This window comes from Ctenocephalides felis, unplaced genomic scaffold (genome assembly GCF_003426905.1).
Source record: "Ctenocephalides felis isolate EL2017-DRISC unplaced genomic scaffold, ASM342690v1 CF-g0.4_SCAFFOLD_00845, whole genome shotgun sequence".
NCBI classification, from domain to species: Eukaryota; Metazoa; Arthropoda; class Insecta; order Siphonaptera; family Pulicidae; genus Ctenocephalides; species Ctenocephalides felis.
Window position 1 is genome coordinate 8,221,204 of NW_020536999.1, and position 14,767 is coordinate 8,235,970.

Consider the following 14,767-nt stretch of genomic DNA (forward strand, 5'->3'; position numbering starts at 1 on the left):
TTTAACCAAAAAAACATTCTTACCAAAATTCTAATCAGAAGATTTTTAGGACTAAGGGGCCGTTCAAGTATTACGTAAGAACTATAGGAGGGCGGGGGGTTGTTGATTTGCTTATTTTGGGTTGACATGGGGGGCAGGGGAGTCTGGATGATGATTACGTCATAGGTAGTATTTTTATTTTTTTACATTAATTGCAAAATGTTTACGTAAGCATGGGGGTAGGGGGTAAGACCTTTGCTTACTTTTGCTGACAAGGGGGATGGGGGGGGGGGGGTAAATAATTGTAATAAATCTGCTTACGTAATACTTGAACGATCCCTAATAACAAATTTATTCAAGTTTTAAATAAATTAAATTAAATAAATTTGGAAATATTTTGGCAAGATTGCGTCGATTCTGTAAAACAAATCATGAAAGTTTTGAACTAAATTAATAATTATATTATGAAAAAAGTTGTATTTATTTATATTTTGATTAAAATTATGCTAAAAATAATTTTCAATAGTTTAATTAAATTTAATTTAAATTTATTTTAACTCGAAAAAACACGTGTAAATTTTTTACACCAAAAAGCACTTGTTCAACCCTCACGAACCACTATCTAGTTTTATTAAATTAAATTAATTAAAAAACAATTTAAATGTTGAAAATACTTTTCACAACGTACCATTTTTAGTGAATTTTGATTTTAATATTATTAAATAAATTTACCACATAAATCCTAATTTTAGCACTATTCAACACCAAATTCTAACCACAAAACACAACAGACACATTTTTTCCAACACCGTAACACTTTGCAACAATTTGACAGTTATGTCGTCCAATTTGCAACCACAAATATAATATAAATTAATAATTATTTACTTATTACTTAAATGTCTATTATCAACAATTTGAGTAGTGTTTCGTATCTAAATTTCTAAATTTCGTCGAATTTCCTTCGCGATCCGCCTCCGTGAACGGATTCCTCTGACTGAACACGGCAACGGCAACGCCATCATCATAACCGTACCGAACGCACACACACGCACCCGATACGCACCCGACACGCACGCACACACGATCATTTCTTGAAATAAACACGCGGCCGCTTTAAAGGTGTGCGAGCGAAGGCAGATAATAGACGGGGAGCTGGCGAGGTGGAAAACAATTGCAAAATTTAATACTTTGTAATAATTGGATTGGACTCGTGTGGCAGAATTTTGTGTAGTGACGAGTATATTTGTTATACGTATGAAACAGTTAGCATAGACTTTTTAAATTAGCAAATAAACTAGTGGTGTATGGCATCCTACTTATTACACTTCTCTTTATAAAAATAATCCCCAGTACTTTAATTTATCTTCCATGTCTGATTCCCACTATGTCACAAGAAATAGAACTATCAAAGGATCGACTTTTAAGCTCAATACTACTTTTAATTCAATTGATGGTTTTGGTATTAAACTGTTCAATTTATTACCTTTACAAATACGTCAACTAAGCAATCATAAATTCCACACGTTTTGATTAAATTACTAAAAGCCAACAGTTTTTATGACATTTTTGAATATATTAATTTTGACTTCAAAAAATACAGTGATACCATCCCCTTCATATTATAAATATCTATTGTTACTAATTATATGTGATATCTTACAAATACAGAAATTTTTGGCTATAACTAAGTATTACTTAGCTGTAATCTCTGATACTGCTCTTTTTTTCAGAAAAGCTTCTAAACTTTTTAATAATTTCTGCAAATTAATGGATATATAGGACCTCAACTTTTAAAGATGCTCTAAACGAAGACGCAATATCAAGTTTCATAAAATCAAGACACAAAATTAATTTCATCATTTGTATTTTATATTTGGTTGTTTTGTTATTTAATTGTAAAATTGTGAATTGTATATCTAATACATCTGAATACATTTAAAAACATCTAAATACATCGTGTCTTAAGGCAAATTGCTGGAACTTCCCGTACCGTAATGAAATATTTGAGAAATTTTAAACGTTTTCAAATATATTATTACAAATACTGTAACTTTCATTATTGTTGCTACCTTATTGTTATATCAAAGCAAATCAAATGTAAATTATAAATAAATCAAATTATCTCCAGAACATTGACAATCGTCATTTCATTTCGAATTCAATTTCAATAAAAATAGTTGTCTAATTTACGCAAAATTGAAAAAGTAGCTCCCGTATCGTCACAGTCTAAACGCATTTGCAAATAATTCTGTGCGACATTTTCACTTAACTTTGCTTAATTGTGCTTAACTTGGCGGCATTTTCACATTTTTCAATAGTTTTCACAAAATTGAAAAAGTGCTCCAGTACATAAACGGTCTAAACGCACTTAGGTAAACATATGTACCAGAGTGGCGTTTAGACTGTGCTTTGTTTGAGTAATTTTTTGAATTTTTTAATCGAAAATTACAAAAATATTTTATTGAAAATAAAAAAAAAAAGTAATAATTTATTATCCTCAAAAGCAATTGTTTTGTCAATAGAAGCAGAAAGTTTTTTAGATCATTCAATTCGATACTCCGTTCTCTCAAAAACTTGATTTGTATTTTCTGCACTCTTTGCTCCGCATCTCCGTAACGACTCGACCTGCCTTTGTCAAAAACTAATCAGCACATCTCCCTATCAATAGGAATCAAGCGTTTTTTAAACCATTCAAATCGGTTGGTCCGTGCGCCCGAAAAAGTGGACAAAAAAATGCGGGCATACAAAACACACACACACATACATACATTCATTTAGTTTCTGAGGTATGCCAGCAAAATGTTCAGAAACTTTCATAACGTCGAGAAATGCAAAAATTTTCATTTTCGATTTTTGGCTGATTACTATAACTACCCTACGGGAAGTTAAAAAGAACTCTATTGACCAGCAAATTACAATAGGAAAAGAGACTTCAACTGAGAAGGTAATGGCATTCAATAAGAAAAAGAAGTCTACTGACAAGAAATTTAAATAAATGAAAGAAAGGAACTCTACTAATGAGCAAACTCTTGTGAAACAACAGAAAATTAAAAAAAAGAGTAAAAATAATGCCAAACAAGCTATAATAATATGGGGGTGCCCATTAATAATATAAGGAGGAAAATATCACGGATATTTTTTTTACCTAGATTAAAAAAAATCATCACTTTTTGAAAAAGATTCAAAAATTTTACGATATTTTCTAATTACTAAAAATACGCTTTTTCTAGTTACTGATCGGATAAGGGGAAAGCGTTAATTTAAATATCGCCAAAAATATCGGAGAAGTTCAAAAATTCGATCACGTGATTCAATAAACGGTCTCTAAAAAAATGAGTCTACTGACAACAGGCGCAAAACCTGTGCCAATTAGTATAGTAAAAGGAACACTACTGACGAGCAAACTAAATCCGATCTTAAAAATTAAAAAAAGGTAATCTACTCACCAGCTCTCCATCTATTCCTATTTAGAAAAGTATGTTTACGTTCAGCCAAACACACAGGTTCGAAAAGGACACCTATACCTATACCTAAACCAATACCTATCCGTACAATAAAACATCTCTTCTTCTAGGTTAGATGATATTACATATACATATACACATGCAGTCACCACACGTCCATGGTGCAAGTGCATTTATATTTATAACACGAAAATAAAATGCGTGAGGGATAGACAAAAAAAAAATAAAAAACAGAACGAAACGGTAATAAAAACACATTACCTAGAAACCACATACATACTTGTTTTGAAACAGCTGATTGGAATAAATCGAAATAAATCATACATTTATTAACTATTTTATTTACAATTGACAATATATAAATGCATGCTCTATATACTTTTTATAAATAATATTTAATTTTTTCAACATGGCTGTTGAAAATGGCGGTGACAGTTGCAAAACTTTTAACTTCAATTTTTTTATATTTACTTTAGTATCTTAAAATATTTGATAGATTGAAAAAATGTCATATTATACTGCAACTTGCAGAAAATAAGTCGGTAGAAATATTTTTATTAACAATATTTATTTAATTAAATTTGACGTTTCAATTTCAACATGGCTGCTCGGTTGACAGTTGATTATTCAAAATAAATAACTATTTTATTAAAGTAGTTTTTATGCTAAACAAAATGTGACGCTCAAACAAAAATATTGAAATGTATAATTCAATTACATTTTATTTTATTATTAACTACACTTGATAGTATTCAATTTTTTTGGCATTTCACTTTCAACATGGCCGCATAACAGTTGTCAGTTGACAATTGTACAAATTTTTGTTAAACTTGAAATTTCTAAAATTTACTTTAATATCTTAAAATAATTTAGAGATTAAAAATGTCATATTATGCAGCAACTTGTAGAAAATAAGTCGGTAGAAGTATTTTTATTACCAATATTTATTTAAATATACTTGACGTTTCAATTTCAACATGGCTGCCGGTTGACAGTTGATTAAAAAAAAACTGTTTTATTAAAGTAGTTTATAACAAACAAAATGTGACGCTCAAACAAAAATATAGAAATATATCAATTACATTTTATTTTATTATTAACTATATAAAAAAGCCAGTAGAAGTATATTTATTAACAATAATATTTAATTTGATTAACTTGACGTTTCAATTTCAACATGGCTGCTCGGTTGACAGTTGCAATAAAAACTACTAAAAAAAATTACTTAAGACAAGTTTTTATTTTGAAACAGTTGAATTAAATGTATATGGTTTATATAATAATATTACACGAATAAAAATTACAATTTTTTTTATTATCAGAATTATACTTAAAGAGTTCTATAACGCAACCCAGTGGTTTTCTTGTCTCTCTATGATGAGACAAAGGTAAAATTTGTAGAACACTTGTAATAAAAATAGTAACACTCGTTTTTATTATTTTATAAAAATTAGGTAAGACTCTACATTTATTTAGAGGTGACCGGTAGACATTTATATATATATATATATATATATATATATATATATATATGCATAAATAAATTGCATGCATGGCTAAATTTAGGCTGCATATATTTCAAGGGTTTGTTCAAGTAAGCATACAATTTATGAATAATTCAAATATACATACATATATACATATATACATATATATATATATATATATATATATATTATATATATATTACACACATGTTACCAATAATTACATAATTTTTTAAAAGAATTTATATTCCACGTGTTCACGCTAGTTTTATTTAAAATTTTCATATCTGGGTATATATAAAAGTTTGTATTAGATTTTAGTAAATTTTATTTAGTTTCTACTAAACTAAAAAAAATTAGAGTGTCTAGTATACATTTTTAAAGTTATTTGAATAAGTATAAAAAATGTCCTGGATTCTATATATTGTCCAAGGTAGATAGTGATATTGCGTTTGTCACAAAGTTTATTTGAAATTTTAGTATCAGAGTATATACAGAAATTTATACCAGATTTAAGTAAATTTTATCTAGTTTCTGCTAAGCTAAATAAATAAAAGTGCCCAGAACGAAATTTTCAAAGTATTTGAAAAAGTACTGAAAAACATCCTGGATCCTATATACATATTGCCAATAATACATCGTGTAGTTTATTTCTTTTCGGGTGATAATTTTTTCAAGTGGAAATTATTTTAAATATAACATAATTATCATTTGTTAATTTACTTATGATTTATTTATTATTATTGTTCTCTGCGAATTCGTGTTTCGAGAAATCACAATTCAATTACATGGTTTCACTATTAGAGTAGTTTCACTCACAGTTATAATTTATTCCTAGATTCATTTTTATAACGTTTCTTCAGATGCAATTCTAGATAGATATATACATTTATAAATTGCATTATATATATATATATATATATATATATATATATATATATATGTATATATTGCTATTAAGTTGTAAAGTAAAATCAGCCCATACAGAACTGATACTCGAGCCGATGGATTTTGTATTATATTGTATTATATATATATATATATATATATATATATATATGATAATAACAATAAATATAATACAGTTAAGTCCAATCGAGCATATCATTTGCTTTTATTGTACAGTTATGAACAAGAACACTTAACTATGCATTTCACGTAGACGTACTGCAAATTCCCTCCTCTCTTTACAAGAAAAAATGAACTAGTGGTGTATGGCATCGTGCCTTAAGGCAAATTGCTGGAACTTCCCGTACCGTAATGAAATATTCGAGAAATTTTAATCGTTTTCAAATATATTATTACAAATACTGTAACTTTCATTATTTTTGCTATCTTATAATATCTGATAATGAGCAAATCAAATGTAAATCATAAATCAATCAATTTATCTCCAGAACATTAACAATCGTCATTTCATTTCGAATTCAATTTCAAAAAAATAGTTGCCTAATGTACACAAAATTGAACTGAATTGCTCCGGTATAGTCACAGTCTAAATGCATTTGCAAATAATTCTGTGCGACATTTTCACTTATACTGTGCTTAACTTGGCAGCATTTTCACATTTTTCAATAGTTTTCACAAAAATTGAAAAAGTGCTCCAATAAACAGTCTAAACGCACTTGGGTAAACATTTGTACCAGAGTGGCGCTTAGACTGTGCTTAGCCTGGGTAATTTTTTGAATTTTTTAATCCAAAATTACAAAAATATTTTTTGAAAAAAAAATTAGAAACAATTTTTTTTTCCAAAAGCAATTATTTTGTTGAAACAAGCAGAAAGTTCTTTGAATCATTTAAATCGGTCAGATTTCTCAAAAACTGCCATTTTTTAACATTTAGCTCTTTATCTCCAAAACCGTTGGGCCTACTTTTGCCAAAAACTAATAACCACTTCCCCCCAATCATTACAAATTGAATATTTTTCGGATCATTCAAATCGGATGCTCTGTTCTTTCAAAAACTCGATTTCTATTTTCTGCACTCTCATCTCCGTAATGGCTGGGCCTGCCTTTGCCAAAACCTAATCAGTACATCTCTCTGTCAATAGGAATCGAATGTTTTTTAAACCATTCAAATCGGTTGATCCGTGCGCCCGAAAACGTGGATGAAAAAATGCGGACATACAAAACACACACACACATCCATTTTTTCTGAAGTATGCCAAAATGTTCAGAAACCTTCAAAACGTCGAGAAATGCAGAAAATTTCATTTACGATTTTCGGCCCATTACTATACTATAACTACCCTATGGGAAGTTAAAAAATGTGTATCTGTACATTTTACAAAATTTTTAATAAAAAACAATATTCAATATTAATTAGAACAAAAATACTTTACAAACAAAGTGTTATATTCCAGGTACATTGTGCGCCATCAGGCAACCCTAAGGATTTCAATTATGCACCATCAGGCAACACCGAATAATTTCAGACAGTGACTATATTCGCACTCGTATGTTATGAAGCTGAGTCAGAAGGACCCTGTCATCTAACATCGTTTTTTTTACAATCATGCGGTTTCTAGGATAGGTTTTCGAGAAATACGCCTGACTGCACACAAACCACATGGCTTTTGTCAATATTCAGTATGGAAAGTTCTTCATAACATGGCCTTGCCATAACATTTGTCTCTTATGCGGCAGAATCGGTCCATCAGTCAAACGATATTTTAAGAGCAATATTTTTAATAGTCGTTTATAAATAAATGGACAATTTGTCTTTAGTCTTTCGATCGTTAATTGAGCAGTATAAAAATAAATGACGGCATCTTGCTGAGATGTGTTCGAGTGACTTCACTTTACCATTGGTATATTAATTAAGGTCGAGTCGTAGACGAATATCATTCCATTAAATTGAGTCTCTGTCGTTTGTCTTACTTTATGAATTCCTTACATTGCAGTACTGTAAAACGAATAAACACACAAGAAAACAACTCAATAAAAAATATCCTTTAGTCTACTTTTGTAATAATCTTTGAATTATTTAAACAACAATTAGTTTGGACACTGATGCCACTACCGCCTGTCCACTGAATAAAAAGATTCATTCGTATATTCTGAAATTATAAGGTCCTGCAGTCAACACAATTCTATAAGCAACTGGAAAAAATGCGATATTTTTATGTTTTCTCGATGTTTCAAGCAATTCTGAATCGAATGAGACCGAATGAGACCGATTTGGCCGATTTTGGGTCCGCCATCTAGCGTTTCTTTTTTAATTCCTTCATTTTCTTGTTTTTTTTTTCAATGACCAGCCGAACCAGCCATTCGAATAAAATTATTTTTTATTATTACCGGAAGGATTTTACTTTTGAACTAGTGGTGTATGGCATCGTGCCTTAAGGCAAATTGCTGTAACAATATTATATAACATTCACTATTAATATTTTATAGATAAAATATGAGAGTTTATAAACTGGACGACGACGTTTAAATATGCTACCATAAAAAGTCAATAAACTGAACTAAATCAAGCTCAGTTAGAATTAAAGGACCTCATCTCAGATTTCTAAGAATTATATAAACTGAATTGCAAAGTAAAAATGATTTATTTAAGGTATATTTTTTTGAGATTCAGACCTATTCGTTAAAATAACAAAAATCAATTGCAATCAAAATAATTTTTCGTTTAAAAATAGAATCTGTTGTTCTGAGTTCAATTGCGTTCACAATTTTTGTTAAAGTTTCAATTTTCTAAAAAAAATATATAAGCAGTTTAAAATATTAAAGCATAAATGTTTGTTGAGAATATACGATTTAATTCGACTTGTGGTTTTTATTAACAATATATAACAACTATCTCAAAAACAATACAGAAATGTATTCTTTATATTTTTCATATTAATAATTAATAAATACTTGAGAATAATATTTTCGACAAACTTATTTTTTTTCAATTTTCTCATTACTCAATTAATTAATAAAAAATTCACGAAAAGACAATTTTCAACCGAACAATTGTCCTTTCGTAAATTTTTCATTAATTGAATCAAAACTAGTGGTGCATGGCATCGTACCTTAAAACAAACAGCTGGAACTTCCCGTACCAAAAATTAAAAAAATTTACAAAAAAATCATACCTTTGCAAAATTTAGAGATTTTTGAAGGTTTAGAGAAAATCTGAGTTTTAGAAAAAATTGAGTTTTTGAAATGATTTGAATTTAAAAAGAAATGAATTTCTTAAAAAAATTGTTTTTTTTTATATTTTGGAAATTTTAAAAGTTCTGAAATTTAAACATTTATAATAATTATTAAAAATCTCTATAAAATATCTAATGATTTGATGTGCATATGTCCAAAATGGCTTTGTTTTACACTTTTTTTTATTGGATCTCCGAAAACATTTACCAGTTCTTCATTTCATCAATACCTTCTCTCAAAAACTCAAATTCTATTTTCTGCACTCTTTGCTCCGTATCTCTGAAACGGTCGGAGCTGCATTTGCCAAAAACTAATCAGCACATCTCCCCATCAATACAAATCGAATGTTTTTTGAATTTTTCAAATTGGTTGATCCGTGTTCACGAAATCGTCAAAACAAAAAATTGTATCCGCACACACACACATCATTTTTTTAAGGTATTCCAAAATGTTCAGAAACCTCTGAAACGTAAAGATATGCAAAACATTTCATTCATGATTTTTTACGGTTACTATAACTTGCCCTAAAATAAGTTAATAACAAATTTTCTCGTTTTGAAACAAAAAACGACCAATCGCGTCAACTCTAATCAAGTGACGTCATCGTTCAATGACGAATCAAAATTAACCAAAGTCTAAAAAAGTTCTACTTTAATAATATCATTATTTTTATGTATAAGGCTAAAAAAGTTCTACTTTAATAATATCATTATTTTTATATGAGATCATATTTTTAAACAGTTACCTACATTTATATTTTGTGATGTTATTACTGCCCGATATCAAGCAGTCCAAGTAAATGAAAAGGAATAAAAAAGATCGGTTCATAGATTGTAAAATTATGGAGTCCCACAGTCAACTATAATTTCTGTATTTTTTCTATATTAATTCTATTCTATGATTTAATATTTTTTTACTAAGTCCATTAATATTACTTTTGCCTCAAGACATTATTTCTATTTTCACAAAAACTGTACTCTGACATGAAATCTACCGTTCGTCGTGCACATATTGAATAAATTGTAAAAAAAAAGCGAAAAAACTGGTAATATTTGCAAAAAACATAAATGATAAACTAGAAACCGTTTAAATTTTATATATACATATATATGTAAATAATAATTTGAAATTAATTATCGGTAAGGTTCATCGCCTTTTACCAAAACGTTAGAGTTCGGTGAATTTTTGGACGGTCACAAACATTATTAGTAATGGAATGAATTTATAATATATAAAATTTTGTAAAAAAATTGATTTCTCTGACAAATCGACTTTTTTTATACAACAAAACACTTATCTATCCAATAAATAAATAAATGTAGATTAATAATTTCGCAGAAGAGAACTGAATCATAATTGGAGCGTGGCGGCATTTCGTTCAATTTGTTTATAACAATATACACGTAAATAATAATAATAAACAGATACATACATACATGAAAAACATACATACATACATATGGAATGATTGTAGTCATTACGTTAAAATTAAATGCAATAAATAACGACAAATGTATATTCTACTTGTCAACATTTTCAAATTCATGACAAACAAAAAAAATAAGTTTAATTATTTAAATTAATTTTTAACTTCCCGTAGGGCAAGTTATAGTAATCGCAAAAAAATCGAAAATGAAATTTTTTATATATCTTTACGTTTCAGAGGTTTCTGAATATTTTGGCATACCTTAGAAAAAATGGATGTATGTGTGAGTGTGTGTGTGTATGTATGTATGTATGTACGTGTGTGTATGTATGTGCGGATACAAATTTTCGTCGACGATTTCGGGAACACGGATAAAGCAATTTGAATAATTTAAAAAACATTCGATCCGTATTGATAAGGAGACGTGCTGATTAGTTTTTGGCGGAGGTAGGTTTAACCGTTCCGAAGATACGGGGCAAAAAGTGCCAAAAACGGTAACTCAGTTTTTAAGAGAACGGAGCGTCCGATTTGAATAATTCAAAAAACATTTCACTTGTATTGACAAGATGAAGAATCGATAAAATTTTCATGAAGGTAGGTCTAGCGGTTTCGAAGATATGGAGGAAAAAGTAAAAAAATGAGCCATTTGACGGTCAAAAATGATCATTAGACATATGCACATCAAATTATCAGATATTTTATAGAGATTTTAACAATAAGTATACATTTTGTTAACATTCCTATGGGTTCCGTACCAATGCTTATGCGTTAGACAGCAACGCGGCGCTTACGCGCTTTATATTTTGTCCCTATGCAGTTAAAGCAGTACGATTGCTTTGAAAAAAAAAGTTCAGATCTTCCACAATATGTCAAAATAAAGAAAAAAAAAATTAAAAAAAAATTTTTTTTAAAAATTTTTTTTTCAAAAAAAAGTAATTTTTTGTCCAATTTATAGTTTCTCAAATATCTAATTTTTTCAAAGTAAATTTTTTTCAAAAATGTTAATCGTTTTTAAAAAAATAATAATTTTTGGTACGGGAAGTTCCAGCAATTTGCCTTAAGGCACGATGCCTTAATTGCCTTAAGACAGAATTCCACTTACAGCTAGTTTTTGAACTCAATCTCACTCCTGACTCTAGTTCCATAGACATATATTTTTTTCAATAAAAAAAAACTTGCACACGGAAGATTTCCTCGTGCGTGCATTTGCACTAATATTAATATCTAGTTTATTCAATATAACTGGTTTTTATTAAGTAGTCCATAATTTTTGCACTCTACTACACTCCATTAACAAGAAAATAATAAACATTTGTGGTACGGTCAGTAGATTCACGCACCTTACATATATAAATACAACAAAAAAAAAAAAGAAAAAAGGACTCTACTGACGAACAACTTAAAGCAAATGACAAGATATATATAACTAAATTACCACGATATTTGTACATAATTAGTATAAATTTATTACATTTGTGCTCAGCTTGATGTGGGGATGATGACACGCATGTAGTGTCGAAATGTATGATGTAGTGTCGAATACTTGCCATTATTTATGATGTTTTATGTTCGACCTAATAGCTATTAGCATATCAAGAATATAATTAGTAACAAAATTTTCAGTTCTGGATTCTACGTGTATATATTTGAAAATAGTGTAATTGTGTGTTGCCACCAAGTTTATTTAAAATTTTAGTATCAAAGTATATATAAAAATTTGTACTCGATTTAAGTAAATTTTATCTAGTTTCTGCTAAGCAAATAAAATTGAAGAGCTCGGAAGAAAATTTCGATGTTATTTGTATAAATATTAGAAAATGTCCTGGATCTCATATACGTGGTCTGTTCAAAAAGTACCCGGAATTTTCGTTTTTTCAAAAAAATATTTATTTATTCGTCTACATTAATGTGGTCCCCTTCAAAGTAGTCCCCCCCAGATATAATACACTTATGCCAGCGTTTTTTTCAATTTTCGAAGCACCCTTGATATTCACTTTTCGATATGTCCTTGAGCACTCTCAGCGATTTCCTTCAATCGAGGAAAACCGCCGTCCTTTCATGGGTCTCTTCAACTTTGGGAATAGGAAAAAGTCACACGGAGCCATATCTGGTGAATTTTTGCACTTTGCAACACTTTATTTCATTTTTTACGCAAAATTTAATACAAATTCTTTGACTTTTCAATTCTTCCATTGTAAAAATCGCCGAGCTCAGAAAAACACGTCGAACCTTAGCGAATACCACAGACAAAGTAAACAGTGAATATAGCTGAAAATTTCATCATACTTTAGGGGCATGTATACCAACACAATAAAAAAAAATTTTGACAATCAGACACTCCAGACCCGCGAAATTTAATTATTAGTAATTCCGGGTACTTTTTGAACAGACCACGTATATTATCTAAGACAGATAGTGTAATTGCGCGTTGCCACTAAGTTTATTTAAAATTTTAGTATAAGAGTATATATATATAGATGTTTGTACTAGATTTAAGTAAATTTTATCTAGTTTTTAATTAGCTTAAAAAATCAGAATGTCCTGAACGAAGTTTTTAAAGTATTTGTATAAATAAACAAAATCTCCTGGATTCCATCTGTTTCCAATTGTTAGTTAATGTAATTGCACCTTGGCACCTAATTTATTCAAAATTTTACGAAATACTACAATAATATAAGCCAGAGTATATATAGAAATATACGAGATTCAAGTAAATTTTATCTAGTTTCTGCTAAGCTAAAAAAATCAGAGTGTCTAGAACAAAATTTTCAAGTTATTTGTATAACTATGAAAAAAGATAATGGATTCCATATATTATCCAAAACAGATAATTGCGTGTTTGTACCAAGTTTATTTAAAATTTTAGTATCGGAGTGCATATAGAAATTTGTATTAGATTTAAATACATTTTATCTAGTTTCTGCTTAGCTAAAAAGTTCAGAGTGCCCGAAACAAAATTTTCTAAGTATTTGAATAAGTGTAAAAAATGTTCAGGATTCCATATATTGTCCAAGATAGATAGTATAATTGCGTGTTGCCACCAAATTTATCAAAATTTTAGTATCAGAGTATATATATAGAAATTTATACCCGATTTAAGTAAATTTTATCTAGTTTCTGCTAAGCTAAAACCATCAAAGTATCCTGAACGAAATTTTCATATTATTTTCATGTAAATTTTATCCTTTGCTCTTTTATTTATTTAAATTTATATTATTATTTATCAATATTACTTGATGTTAATAAATTAGCAGTTGTAATAATTATTGAAATTAAAAAAAAAAAAAAAATTGAATAAATACAAAAAATGTCCCGAATCCTAGACAGTTTGCATCAAGTGTGTGAGTGCCTTGCAACTAGTTTTAAGTAATTTAAATAAATTCATTATTATATATTGTCATAAATAAATAAATATTTTCCACTTACAATCAGAATCATCGCAAAATCTGTAAAACTCTATGGCCTTTTTGTACGAATCTCGTCTTAAGAAAACCACATTGAGGTCTAAAATACTCAAATTGTCCTCTGAGAAAAACATTGTCACCGTATTTACACAAAAACTATTTTTTTTAATGAGTCACTTTCTACATAGCAATATTTATAAAACTCTATCGATACAAATATAAAAATTGTATGTACTATAAAAGAAATTCCACCCAATTTTCATTTAACTAAAATATCTTTATCAAAACAAAAACTTTCTGTTTTCCACAAACAACTAAATTATCTTCTAAAACAATTATTAAAACAAAAACTTTCTGTTAAAACGAAATCGAAGCAGCTGCATTTTGAAAACAATTATTAATTATTATTATTAATAATTAATTTCTAAAATTCAGATAAGATAAATTAATTATTATTATTAAATAAAATTCATAAAAATATTGATTGGAAAATATTTTTGATAGTAATGAAATGTTTTGTAAACTGTTTTGTGTGAAATCATGAAACGATACCTTTCTTGTTGAACATGCGCACTTGAGGTATAGATAAAAAGTGTTATTTGTTAGATAAGAATATATATATATATATATATATATATATATATATATATATATATATATATATCGATAAAATACTCAATTTGTTTAGATATGATAACACGAATATTTAGATCACGGTGCGAGATTTAATCAACGATTTTTTTCAAAATTTAGCAAAGATCCGAACCCATAATAGAGAGTGCTGGTGGTTCAGATCTTTGCTAAATTGGATTATCTTGAATTTTTACACTCATGAAAAGTAGTTTCATTATATATAAGCACT